This window comes from Micropterus dolomieu, linkage group LG01 (assembly GCF_021292245.1).
Source record: "Micropterus dolomieu isolate WLL.071019.BEF.003 ecotype Adirondacks linkage group LG01, ASM2129224v1, whole genome shotgun sequence".
NCBI classification, from domain to species: Eukaryota; Metazoa; Chordata; class Actinopteri; order Centrarchiformes; family Centrarchidae; genus Micropterus; species Micropterus dolomieu.
In genome coordinates this window covers 47,967,464-47,980,694 of record NC_060150.1, presented here as the reverse complement: position 1 = coordinate 47,980,694, position 13,231 = coordinate 47,967,464, and the positions used below count along the sequence as shown (strand labels likewise).

Below are 13,231 nucleotides of genomic sequence, written 5' to 3'. Positions count from 1 at the left end.
AATGTATGAACAATTCTTTATAAATGATGAATTCCGTATTTACTAATACTTAACTAATGCTTTATAGTGTGTAGTTATTATAAAGTGCTACCATGTATTTCTATAAAACCATATTTTTAATTTGTTAATTTCTTTAGAGACACTCTCCACTAGTTGCTGTAGGTTTTCACCTGAACAGAAAATATTTGTATCATCTGCAAATAACACCATCTTCAACAACTTAGATACTGAACATATGTTGTTATTATTATACAAAATAAACAGATCTCAATACTGGTCTCAACACTGACCCCTGGGGGACACCCCAAGCAATGTCCAAACATACTGACCTGGTGCTTCCCAACTTCTCGAACTGCTGTCTCTTACTAAGATAACCTCCTAACCCAGTCTAATACTATCCCCCTGATACCTTTCCAATTTATTTATAAGGATCATGGTTAATTATATCAAAAGCTTTTTTAAGATCAACAAATACCCCCATTACATAATTTTTATTATCTATGGCACTCGTGATTTCCTCAATTGATTCTATCATTGCCATCAATGTAAATCTGTTTTATCTGAATCAATATTGACTGTCTGTGAGAAATTGATGCTTATTCAAGAATGAATGTAATCTGTTGTGAAAGACTTTTTTAGAATTTTGGAGAATTGTGGAAGTAAGGAGACAGGTCTGTAGTTCTGTGAAGTGGTGTTTGCTCCCATTTTATACAGAGGTATGACTTTGGCTGTTTCATTTTGTTTGGTGGTGGTCCACCCCAAAGACCGCACCCCCAAAGCACAAGAAAAGCAATCTAGTGTATGCGGTCCAATGCAGTGAGGAATGCACAGACCTGTATATTGGGGAGACTAAACAACCACTACACAAACGCATGGCTCAACACAGAAGGGCCAACTCCTCAGGTCAAGACTCTGCAGTTTACTTACATCTGATGGACATCGGAAACTTGTTTGAGGACCACCAAGTGCACGTTTTAGACAGAGAAGATGGATGGTTTGAAAGAGGTGTCAAGGAAGCCATCGTTGAATAGAAGAGGGGGTCTACGCCACCACTTATCCCCCACCTACAATGCTGTCCTTTCATCACTTCCCAGGAAACACAACAAACGTAACCTATTGGCCTCAGATGAAGATACCAACGATGGTCGTTCAGTCTTGGCCTCGGGTACTCCGAACGACCGTAACGACTGTTACAACAGCCAGGAACACTAACGAACCAGCAGTATTGACGATCCTGGCAAACGACCCCACTGAGGTTCAATGGTCAGTCAGAACTGAACTCCTTTGGATGAAGGACGAGACATCTTCTAGTATCTTCAACCAAGTCCAGTTGCCCTTGACTTTAACCTTCTTTGGATGGTCAGCACAGTAGTAAAAAATGGTGTCTTACCTCAGAGTCTCCAGTCCACAGTATGGACTCTCCAGAAAATCACACAGCAGCTTCACTCCTGAATCCTTCAGGCTGTTGTCATTCAGCTGCAGATATCTCAGATGGGAGGGGTTGAACTTCAGAGCTGAGGCCAGAAAAGCACAGCTGATTTCTGACAAACTGCAGCCCCACAATCTGAATTAAAAATATATATATATATAATCCAATCAGATGTGTTCAGGTTTTAAATGTGGGAATCCGATGGACAACATTACTATGTCCTAATCAATGAGCTTTCCTTCTACAGACATCATCCAAATGTCAGTACAACATTCATATATTCATATGCAAATGATCAAAATATGCTTTGCTCTCTGTGTGTGTTTGTGTGTGTTTGTTCTGAAGGATCAATATCAATGATCAAACATTATTTAAGAATTAGACACATTGAAATTAATTTTACAAAAATAACTATTTCTACTTCAACAAGTAAACTTGATCAGTTTAAACCAAATATTAGTTCAGAGGATCTTCTGTATACAGATGTGACCATTTACCAAAAATTAGAAACATTTATTTACTTAACAACTAACAACGGCCACTTTCTACAGTTTCCTTAAGAAACACAAGTCTTTTTGACTGCAGACTAAATTTAGTACAAGAAACATGAAATATGAACAAAAGGACATTTACAACTTTATGGATAGAAGTTATGTATGAACAGAAATTAGGTTCAGTTGATAATTAAACATATCAGATCTACAATAGTAACAGAGAGTCAGTGAACTGACCTCAGAGTCTCCAGTCTGCAGTGTGGACTCTCCAGAAAATCACACAGCAGCTTCACTCCTGAATCATGCAGCTTGTTGTCACTCAGGTGCAGATATCTCAGATGGGAGGGGTTGGACTTCAGCGCTGAGGCCAGAGAAGCACAGCTGATCTCTGACAAACGGCAGCCCCTCAATCTGAATAAAGATTTAATGATGAAGATTAAAATCCATTGCTAATCCAATCAGATCCAAATCATCTTCATCTAAATCACAACAATAGATAAACACAATCTGCTTAAACTAATGCCTCGCAAACAACTATATGTTTTCAAGTTTTTATTCAACACACAGTGTTATCATTCACAGTACGGTGTGGAAAAAGTATGTGAACCCTTGGATTTAATAACTGGTTGACCCTCTTTTGGCAGCAATAACCTCAACCGAACATCTCCTGCACTTTCAGATCAGACCTAAACAACGGTGAGGAGGAACTTTGGACCATTCTTCTTTACAAAACTGTTTCAGTATCTTAGATGGGTTGAGATCAGGACTCTGACTGGGCCACTCCAGAAGGCATATTGTCTTCTGCTGAAGCCATTCTGTTTATTGCTGATTTACTTCTGTGATTTGGGTCGTTGTCCTGTTGCATCACTAATCTTCTGTTGAGCTTCAATTGTCAGACAGATGGCCTTAATTTCTCATCCATAATTTCTTGATCAACCTGGGAATTTCTTTTCCTGTCGATGATAGCAATCTTCCAGGCCCTGAGGCCGTGAAACAGCCCCAAACCATGATGCCCCCTCCTCCATATTTCACAGTTGGGATGAGGTTTAGATGTTAGTATGCTCTGCCTTTGTTTCATCACACATAAGGTTGTGTGTTCCTTCCAAACAACTCGATTTTGATTTCAACTGTACACCAAATATTTTGCCAGTAGTGCTATGGAAAATCCAGGTGCTCTTTTGCAAACTTTAAATGTGCAGCAATGTTTTTTGGACAGCATTGACTTCCTCTGTGCTGTCCTCCCATGAACTCCATTCTTTTTAAATGTTTGACATTTTGTAGAGTCATCAACCGAGATGTTAGGATGTTCCAGTTTTCAAGTGATACTCTAGGATTCTTTTTAACCTCAACAATGCTTAATCTTTTGTTTGAGGCATGTTTCACCTCAGGCAATGCTCCTTGAGAATAGCAAAATTAAAATTGGTGTGTGGCTTTTATGGGTCTGGGCAGCTCTAACGCCTACAATCTCGTCTCAGTGATTAGACTCCAGGTTTGGTAACTCCTGACTTTTGGAGAAGTCATTAGCTTAGGGTTCCACATAATTTTCCACCCTGCACTGTGAATGTTTTTATGGTGTGCTCAATAAAATCATGAAAACATATAATAGTTTGTGTGGTATTACTTTAAGAAGAATGTGTTAGCCCATTGGTTGTCATTTTATGACCAATTTATGCCTAAATCCAGGTAATTCAAAGGGGTTTAGGTTTTCCTGCAACTGTAAGATCTACAATAATAACAGAGAGTCGGTGAACTCACCTCAGAGTCTCCAGTCTACAGTTGGAACTCTCAAGAACATTACACAGCAGCTTCACTCCTGAATCCTGCAGGTTGTAGTTTTCACTCAGCTCCACCTCTATCAGATGGGAGGGGTTGGACTTCAAAGCTGAGGCCAGAGAAGCACAGCTGTTCTCTGATAAACGGCAGCCCCTCATTCTGTATAAAGAATAATTTATGTACATGAAGTCTGGACCACAATATAAATATGTCATGTAAATCAAATGGCTTACTTCCTGGTGCCAGTTGGTGGCACTATCACTATAACTGTATATTGGCATGTAGACATGTTCAGGGGCAGACACTTACCAAATGTACATTTTGCTACAGATGCGAGAATTTACACTGAAGTTACATTAACTTCCTGTTTCATGCCGAATCATTGATTTTGAACGGCATGCCAACAACACACCCTTCGACGAAAACTCACAGATAGCAAAACATTTCATCATCAATGCCTTTAGATTGCAAAGCGTAAAATAGATGTCAACCACATTAATTCTGTAGGAAGTGATTGTTAAAGTACAGAACGTGTAAATCGCCAAAAATGAGTTAAATTCAAAATGACCGACTTCCTGTTGGGTTTTGGGTCTGGCTCCAAGATGCTTTTTTTTTGTTGTTTTCTGGTATGATGTGTGCATCTAGGTAAAACGTGGCTCAGGGGCTGCTGTGTCTCTAAAGGCTCCTTTCCTGTTGCCAGTAGATGGTGCTATGACTTTGAGAATGTCAATGTCAATTTTATTTCTATAGCACATTAAAAACAACAACAGTTGACCAAAGTGCTGAACAGGGTCGATGTCAAATACATAAATAACTAGTGTAAAAATTACTACAACCAGAGTGAATCACAGGGAAACAAAACAACAACACTTTAAAACATCAGAAACCTGGTTTAACGAAGGTTAAAAGCTACTGCAAAAAGGTACATCTTACGCAGCGATCTGAACGTTTGTAGGGTCTGTGCAGCTTTAATATGCATCGGGAGGCTGTTCCATAGGATAGGCGCGCCCACTGCAAAGGCTCTATCGCCCTTATTTTTTAGCTTTGATCTTGGGACATCCAAGAGCCGCTGATTTGTTGACCTCAGTGTTCTGACTGGAGAATGGTGGCATAAGAGATCAGCCAGATAAGGTGGCGCCAGACCATATACGGCCTTAAAAACAAGTAATAAAAACTTAAAATCTATCCTATAACGGACAGGTAGCCAGTGGAGGGTGGCCAAGATGGTGTTAGCGAGCAGCTGCGTTTTGGACTAACTGGAGGCAATTTAAAGATTTCTGATGTAGACCCCTGTATAATGAATTACAATAATCCAGCCGAGCAGTAATAAAAGCAAGGATGACTTTTTCAAGGTCTTTGGGAGGAAGACAGGCCTTTATTTTAGCTAGAAGTCTTAACTGGAAGAAGCTGGTCTTGACGACTGCACTGATTTGCTTATTGAAAGTGAATGAGGTGTCAAAAATAACACCAAGATTTTTAATAGAGGATCGATTTTGGGAGGCTAAGGGGCCCAAAGTGCCAAGAGGGTCACCCAGTACGTTTAAACGTCCACACATGATCATCTCTGTTTTATTTTAACTCTGAGTGAGGAAGTTTAACTCCATCCAGGTTTTTACCTCCTTTAAGCAGTCTAACAATGGCTTCACAGACTCATTTCATAGGCAAGTAAATTTAGACATCCGCCGGGGTACGGAAGCCTCGATCGATGGGTAGCAGACATCAGTTTGAGCGGGAGTAATATGCCGGATCTACCGGCCTCTAACGTCCGGTGACTAGACAGCGGAGCGACGGTACCATCCATTGCTCCAGAGGCGAGGATTGATTGCATTGTTTGGTCTCCCAGATTGTGTTTTGGAAGCAACGATTCCACTGAGGTACGGATGTTGAGAAGAGCTTGGCGATCGTACACAAATAAGGCCGAGACATCTCTGCGGCATACACAGAGAAATGTTGTTTCTCAGGGTCATCGATAACGAACGGTATCGATGACCCGGGCCAACGACCCCACTGAGGTTAAATAGCTGAGTTTCCCTGCCAGTCAGTCATAACTGAAGAAGTCCTTTGGATGAGGGACGAAACGTCTTCCAGTATCTTCAATCCAGTTGCCCTTGATTTTAACCTTCGTTGGATAACAATGACCTGGATGACTGAGAATCTTCATAAAGCAATGAAACGAAAACTCCATTCATGCCATAAAATGTGCTCAAATATGTTTGAAAGACTGAATCTCAACATTTAGACTGCTGAAAACTCACCGTCCCACCTTTTGCACCCACATCGCAAAAGGTGGGACGGAACATGACTACAGTCTCTATAGTAGGCCTTAGAAAGCTATACTAACCTAAATAGATAGCCCACGTTCATATTAAAATTCAGTATTTCAATATCCCTACCAAACTGCTCGTAATATTCAGCCTCATAAGAAAAATAAAACCCATTTATTTTAACAGCTGCGTCAGGGTGTGTGAAACGGACTGGGAACAAATAAAAAATATTACACATTTAAAGGCAGTAAGTAGGCTGATCCTGCTGTACTGTAAAAACCTGTAGCCAACATTAGCCTAAGGCTTTTAATCAGTCTCTGTAAGATCTCCATAGTCAAGAGTTTCTCCACATCACCGCTGCAAACATAAAGCAGCCTATTGGCTAAAACACTCTGTGGGATTTCCTACAGATGTTGAAGTCATTTTCCAAGAGAGCTGATTGGTCAGTAAGCCGCGTTTTCACAGAGTTAATCTCTTTTCTGGAACATAACCTGCTCCGGAGCAGGTTAGCCTTCAGCATAAGTTATCATGGAGCTCTACCCTGGTAAGAAGTGAACCACTCGTGGTACTGAAAACCCAGGGTTAACCCGAAGTTACCTGGATAAGCTCCGATCCTGCTTCTTGGTACAGGCCTCTGGTGCGGAAATAAAAAAATAAAAAAGAACCAAAAAAATTAATAAAAAATCCCCCAAAAATTAAAAGTTAAAAAATGAAAGTTATGTTAAGTATGAAAACTCTTGTTCATTACATTTTACTTTTAAAGCCCCACCCATTTCAAGACAACCCGACCCACTTCCGGGTTAGGCCCAGCCCAGTCCGAGTACAGATAATTCATATGGTTAACACAGATACAGATAATGCTGTACTCACTCATCCCTAGTCAGCAACTTTTTCTGTGATGAGTGCCAATATACAAAGATGAAGACATCCAGTGGGCCAGCAGCGTTTGTTAATGCATATGTCATTTATTTTAAATTTATGCACTGATAATTAGTCAGATTTTAATACAAGTTTGACCTCGTTTATAATAATAATAATAATAATAGACATATAATAGATAGGTCTGTTAATTATTAATTAAAAGTTTTGTAACTTGTTTATAATTTTGTATTTAATAGAATGAATCAAAATGAATCAGATTTATCAATATTTGCTGTGAAAAGCATTTAAAATATTCTAATTCAAATAGATTTTAGGAGATGAGTGCATGATAAACTAACTTATTTAGCTAAACATCTTTATTTTCCATACATTCATAACCTTTTCTTCACTGTTCATATGCAATAACAATCCCACAACATTTTTTATTAAAAATACTAATAGTGTTTTTGTTGTATTGAAGACCTTCAAGAAACTAGAATGACTTCTCGGCTTGAAAAGTCACCATTCCTGAACAAGACCAGGTCAAGCCTGAGCTGGAACACTTAAGTCACAGTATACTGTTAACTACCAACATGACGTGTACAGTCAGTCAGAAGACTAAAATAGTTACAAATGCCTCTTGTGCCAACATTTTTTCTTCTAAATTCACATTTTGTCACCATATTTACCATCTCTGGATGGAAAACCGGATGGAAAGTAAACTCCTTTGATCGGCGCTGTTGAGCCAATCATATTATAGCAAAAATGACGATCATTTCAAGTTGGAAGGGGCCGCTCATATCCCCCATAAAAATCTAATGTTTAAGTTTGGCCCAGTCTCACAGTCATATCATAAGGAATGCTACTTTTATTGAGTGTAATAAATTATTAACGACTCTAAATGTTCAAAAAAGATATACTTAGATTCATTTATCACCCTTGATTTACCCTGTGAGAAATAAATTTATAATTTGCTGATTTTTAGGATTTCACTGTAATTAACTTGTGAGAAATTAGCATTGGTCACAGGGTTTTATTCCTAAACAAAGGGTTGTCTGATTTACAATAAACGTCTGCTGGAATGTAGGTGAGAGTTTTAACATAGACCAATCAAGGGACATTTGCATTTCCTTTCTTAACTCAGGAAGAGTTTGAGTGTATGCTAATACTCTGCCATTTGTTTTCCTTCATCTACCATTTGTTGGCTGTTGTTTGCTTTGTACTTGTTCAGTACTTAAGGAGAGGAAATGCTGAGTTCGGGAGAGTAACCGTGCGTTCTCTCCATGGCCATGTTACATAAAGAAATGATTCAACACATCTATTTGACTCCGTATTGTTTGAGAAGGAATTACTTTCCCTGACAACCCCCCAAAGGATATTATAGCGTTTAAAAGCAGTAGGAAAGACAGGAAATTTCTGGATTTGGGCTCAGACAAATCCTGAAACATTATGAACCAATAATGTGAAAACTCTGTCCAATTTTAATTGAATATGGTATACAAAACTACATAAGCTACGGTCAGTGAACTGACCTCAGAGTCTCCAGGTTACAGTTTGGACTCTCCAATCCAGCTGACAGCAGCTTCACTCCTGAATCCTGCAGGTTGTAATTGAGACTCAGGTCCAGCTGTCTCAGATGGGAGGGATTGGACTTCAGAGATGAGGCCACAACGTCACAGTGAGTCTCTGAGAGTCCACAGCAAGAAAGTCTATCAAGACACATACATTACATAAAATGTTATTATGAAATGCATTTAATGACAAACAGTTGTTGACATATCTTATCTTATGTTATGATGAGAAAAGTACAGACCCTGTGCATCGCCAAAAATTACCATTACTTTCAAAATGTCTCACTTCCTGTTGGCGCTATGAGTTTGAGTGAATATTGGACAGTATATGGGTTCAGGGCGTGACCCTTATCAAACGTGAAATTTTGTATAGATATGAGCATGTACAGTGAAGTTATAACAAATTCCTGTTTCATCAATTTTCTTCATGACGCCATGGACACACCATAGACGAAAAACTCACAGATAAATGCCTTTATATCGCACAATGAAAATTGATGTAGATCGGATTAATTCTGTAACAGTTCATTAAAGTAAATTCAAAATGTCCAGCTTGGGTTTAGGACATCGCTCATAGAGGCTTTTCTATAGGTCAGGACATGAAACATCTGCCACAAAAATTTCATACAATTTGGTGAAATGAGGCAATGAGGGGCGCTGGCGTCCATGCCATTGCCACGCCCATGCATGAAAACCATATGACATGTAAGTTTTGGCCACACTTGAATTTTGTGCAAAGTTTCATGATTTTTTGAGCATGTTTAGGCTGTCAAAAATGCAATTCATTTGGGAGAAGAAAGACAAAAAAAATAAATACAGTATAAAAAAGAATTCCTTCAGTTTCAATAGGGTCCTTGCATGTTTCATGCGAATTAAAGCAGCACTGGGGGGGGGCTTGCGTCGTGACGCAGTTCAAAGTTTAAAATTACTGTTCACTGTATAATTTGTTGAGCACAAAATTACATTACAATGCTCAATGGAAACCAAAATCATCAACTGATTGGGAGCTGGATTTAAAATCCCACTCAATCCCCTCAAATATGTTGGACAGTTTAATCAGAATCTTATTAATTAATAGGCTATTTGCTTGCATTAAAATTTATTTTCATAAATAAGGTGAACAGGAGAACAAATTATATTTAAATTGATGCAGTTTTCAATGCGTCAGTCGAGCAAATACGAGAACATAGTTTCCTTATTGAGCCAAACGCTGTGCGCCAGTGTATGGATGTATAAATCACAACATGCGTATGCCACTTCCCAAGCAAATGTTGTGATCTATAAAAAAACAAACTAGACGGGAAAATGTGCGTCCTACAAGTAAACTCTGAACCATGGCACATAAAGAGGACAAATGAGAAACGGCAACTCACATGGAAGAAGGATGAAACTGTTTGAAATAAATAGGCCTACTGTTGTGTAAAATAAATCGAAATATTAGGTCTGCCTCTGAGTATTGTAGGCTTAAAGTCTTTCTGAATAAACAAACACCAAACATTTGCAGCGCACAAACAGAGATATCTGTTTCTGCAAATTAATGCCTCAAATATGTTGGACAGTTTAATCCAGAATCATATTAATTAATACTTGCATGCAGCACAATTTATTATCATAAACAAGGTGAACAGGAGGACGAATTACATTTAAATTGATGCCGTTTGTCAATGCGTCAGTCGAGCAAATAGGAGAGCATAGTTTCATATTGCCTATTATATTATTATTAATGAGGGGCGTTTCACGGACCATTTATAGGTAACTATGAGCGTTTGAAGGGTTGGACATGGAGCTCCCTTATGCACCACATTTCAAGTTTATTGCGATTTATAAAGGGAACTTGCTTACAAGTGTGCGTACGCAAGTCTGTTTGGAGTACACCATTTTGGGCTTTTGGGCGCACGTAGTGAGGTTTTAGTGAGGTTTCTACGCACAGTTCTCATTTATAAAACTGTGCGTAGAAACTAAGGCGTTCTTTTGCAGAAAGAGATGTCTCTGTTTGTGTTTATTATCCTGAATCTGGATATTTGCAAATGCTCTTAAATGATGTTTTTTTGCGCACTTCAGGGAAAAGCAATCAAACGGGTGTTTGTTTATTCAGAAAGGCTTTAAGCCTATAATACTCAGAGGTAATATTTTAATTTATTTTACACAGTAGTAGGCCTGTTCATTTCAAACGGTTTCATCTTTCTGCCATGTGAGTCACCGTTTCTCATTTCTCCTCTTTATGTGCGTACGCATGGTTCAGAGTTTACTTACACATTGCACATTCTCCTGTCAAGTTTGTTTTTTAGAGTTGACAACCTTTGCTTGGGAAGTGGTTTCCAGCCTTGAAAGGAAACAAAATTCAGGTGGCAGGTGACAATTGAAAATCTAAAAATACAACAGAAAATAATACACTAAGACTCTCATTCTGTCTCAGAAATGTTTCTCCTGTAGATCAACTTTTCTCAAGTAATATTTTCCCTGCTGGGTCAGCTCACACATAGGCATGATTTAGTCTTCCCTCAGGGCTCATCAGATCACTCCCAGTATGTACATGTAAACGATGAGTCCTCTCTGCACAGCAGAGTCCCCCATGGAGTTCCACAAGGTTCAGTCCTTGGACCTATATTATTCACCTTATAGCGCATTTGTTACCTCAAGGCTTGACTACTGTACCTCTGTGCTTTCAGGCTGATCAAAAAATCCCTTAACTCTCTCCAGTTGATATAAAACGCTGCTGTACGCACACTGACTAGAACTAGCAGGAGAGATCATATCACCCCTGTTATGGTAACTTTGTAATAGCTACCGGTAAAATTGAGAATTTATTTTAAAGCACCATCTTATTTGAAAGAACTCCTTACACTATACTTCCCTACTAGAACACTGCCCTCCCAAGACAGAGACATAGAATGGGAGCCAGAGCCTTTAGCCATCAGGCACCTTGGCTTTGGAACCAGATCCCTGTCCCGGTTCGGGAAGCAACCAACATTTCCATATTAAAGAGAGGCTAAAAACTTTTCTTTTTAGTAAAGGATTAAGGATGTTTTTTCTGTATTTTGTGAGAAGACTTATAGTTCGGGCTAGGGTAGTTTATGAATCTGAATACATTTTAATTGACTATATTATTTATTATTAGTTTTATAATTGTGTATTTTAGTGTTGTTTTATAATGTGTGTATCTTATGTGTTGTCAGCCTTTTTTATCCAATTCTGCAATATTTATGTGTCTACTGGGACCACACAGTTGGGGATTTTACACTTTAAATAATTTTGACTTGACTTGACCTCCATCACTCAGATGAAGAAAAACAGTAGAAAAAACAGAAATAAATGGAATAACTAGCTAATAATAAACCTAACACACAACAAAGTGAAAAGTCAAAATTTTATTCACTTTGCATTTGAAACAGCTAAAGAACATCTGCAACAAAATACAACTGACATAAATATTTCTAATAAACAAGTGCTTATATTAGAAGAATTAAACTTCTAATCTACAATGACATATAATGTTAATCCCATCTGGACTTACCGAGCCTTTCTGCAGTTCCTCACAGCTGGAATCAGTCTCAGTCGTCCCTCCTCTGATGTGTTGTACTTCTTCAGGTCCAACTCATCCAGAACCTCCTCTGACATCTGCAGCATGTAGGCCAGAGCTGAGCAGTGGATCTCAGAGAGTTTCTTCTCTGATCTGTTCTCTGACTTCAGGAACTCTTGGATCTCCTGATGTACTGAGTGGTCGTTCATCTCCGTCAGACAGTGGAAGATGTTGATGCTTCTGTCAGGAGAGATCTCATCACTGTTCATCTCCTTCAGGTTGTTGATGGCTCTCTGGATGATTTCTGGACTGTTGTCTGTCCGACCCAGCAGGCCTCCTAAGAGTCTCTGGTTGGACTCCAGAGAGAGGCCATGAAGGAAGCGAACAAACAGGTCCAGGTGGCCATTTTTACTTTTAAGGGATTTCTCCACGGCTTTCCTCAGGAAGACATCCAGGGATGGGCCACCGTTATCATCATTTCCAAAAAATATAGAAATCGTCCCAAGAAAAGACTTTGAGTACCTGTGTTTGTAGTCTTTCCCCAGGAAGTCCTTCAGTCCCTCTGTGGTCCTGCTGGTGTAACAGTGGAACATGTAGACTGCAGCCAGAAACTCCTGAACGCTCAGATGAACAAAGCAGTAGACTGTTTTCTGGAAGATCACACTCTCTCTTTTGAAGATCTCTGTACAAACTCCTGAGTACACCGAGGCCTCTGTGACATCAAGACCACACTGCTCCAGGTCTTCTTGGTAGAACATGATGTTTCCTTTCTCCAGCTGTTCAAACGCCAGCCTCCCCAGCTTCAGAAGAACCTTCCTGTCAGCCTCCGTCCGCTTATGTGGACTCATCTCATGTCCCTCATCGTACTTCTGCTTCTTCCTCTTTATCTGAACCAGCAGGAAGTGTGAGTAAAGGTCAGTCAGGGTCTTGGGCAGCTCTCCTCTCTGCTCTGTAGTCAACATGTGCTCCAGAACTGTAGCAGTGATCCAGCAGAAGACTGGGATTAGACACATGATGTGGAGGCTCCTGGAGGTCTTGATGTGTGAGATGATTCTGCTGGACAGCTCTTCATCACTGACTCTCCTCCTGAAGTACTCCTCCTTCTGGGCGTCAGTGAAGCCTCGTACTTCTGTTACCCTGCCGACACACAAAGAAGGGATCTGATTGGCCGCCGCAGGTCGGGAAGTTATCCAGACGAGAGCAGAGGGAAGCAGATTCCCCTCGATGAGGTTTGTCAGCAGCAGGTTGACTGATGACTTCTGTGTGACATCAGACACAACCTCACTGTTGTGGAAATCCAATGAAAGTCTGCTTTCATC

The 13,231-nt window shown here is 39.7% G+C and overlaps 1 pseudogene; it reads right to left on the bottom strand.

Moving 5' to 3' along the window:
* Positions 1-1,386: 1,386 nt before the first annotated feature.
* Positions 1,387-13,231, bottom strand: part of LOC123984947 — a 12,681-nt pseudogene continuing 836 nt past the window's right edge.